Raw genomic sequence first — 1,657 nt, 5'->3', positions numbered from 1 at the left:
ATAAGAGATGTGACAAGTTTGTGGGATTAAAAAAAATTAATGTACCAAAGTGAGTTGAACCCTTCATACCACCAATTTTTAGTTTGAAGACATAGCATTCAAAAGCCAAAATACAGACTTAGTTACATACTTATATACACAATATAAACCACCTAGGAAAAAAATCTCAACAAATTTTATGCAAGCCAATTAGGGTTAAGATTATAAGGGTCTTTCAAAAGACTTTAAAGGCCTTTTGAAATGGATAGAGACCCAGTATCATAAAGATGTTAAGCATCACCCCAATTGAGTTATAGATCTAACGTAATTGTAATGAAAATGCCCACAAGGCATTTCATAGACCTTTACAAGGTATATCTAAGATAGAATTAGAAACACTAAGGTCAATAATAGTCAAAAAGAAGCAAAAAGCTTGAGTGGCCTTCCCTTTCCAATCATCTAGAATGATGTCAAAGTTAGAGTAAATAAGGAAAAGTTATATTAGGTATAAGAAAATTGACAGTGAATCAGAATAAAGCTGTCATTAAAACATCTGAAAAACATGGAAACTTGCTTTTGCAAAATTTGCATTAGAAAAAGTGGAAGGAAGAAAAAATTTAAAAAAAAAACCACTAGGAAAACACACTGAAATACCAAAAGAGGGGAAAGGAAGTTGAACTCTCATAACGTGTTTTATAAAAGAAAGCTAAATTAGAAGTGGATTAGAAACTTACATATGAAAGATAAAATTATAAATCTTTTCGTAGTCATTATAAGAGGAAATCATTATACTCTTAGGTTAGGGAAGGATTACTTAGGACATGAAATATGCAAATATACAGGCAATGGAATAGTGACAATGACTGGCGATTTGGGAAGGGCCTTGGTTCCACCATTCAGCAGGCGAGGCCTTCATGGCACTGAAAACCCACAGGATCAAGATCTCTGGTTATTTATACACACTGTGTCCAGAGAATTTGGGGTTATAAATGCTACTAAGTTCATGTTATTTCTAGAGTTCTTTCAATTTGCTCTAATTTATAGTCACCCTCTGTACAACAGAAGAAAACACACCCCAATTGTCAGCCATTCCCACGGTATCAGCAGTGCTTAAGCCCGTTCTAGGCACGGTGTCAATAGATCTTCTTTTGGTTACCTGCAGCTTTTCCAAGTATGATGTCCTTTTTTCCAAGGCATTGTCTCTTCTGATATCATACCCTGAGTATGTGTGACAAAGTCTCTACGGAGGCTCTACGGTGCACCCTACCTATTCTTATTCTAAGATTTCTTTGTTCTTTTGATTGTTGTTGTTAAGTGCCATCGAGTTGTAGACAACTTACAAAGCTGTTTTATCTTGTGTCATTCTTACTGTCTCTGACACACCTATCCCCATAATCGGAGTCACTGACTCAGTCTCAAAGAGGGTCCTCCTCTCTTGCACTGTCCCTCCCTCTACCCTCCGAAGCATGATGGTATGTCAAATGACGCTTCAGAATCCTTGCCTCCAAGGAGCAGTCTAGTCTCACCCTCTCTAGGATGAATCTGTTTGTTCTTCTAGTGGTCCATGGTATATTCAATACTATTCTCCAGCATCACAGCCCAAAGACATCACTTCTCCTTCTATCATCCCTAGTCATTGTCCAGCTTTCAGATGCATAGTAAATAATTACAAAGACTA

This window comes from Elephantulus edwardii, unplaced genomic scaffold, assembly GCF_000299155.1.
Source record: "Elephantulus edwardii isolate Elephantulus edwardi_28Jun2011 unplaced genomic scaffold, EleEdw1.0 scaffold00035, whole genome shotgun sequence".
Classification (NCBI taxonomy): domain Eukaryota; kingdom Metazoa; phylum Chordata; class Mammalia; order Macroscelidea; family Macroscelididae; genus Elephantulus; species Elephantulus edwardii.
Note: the sequence above shows the minus strand (reverse complement) of the source record.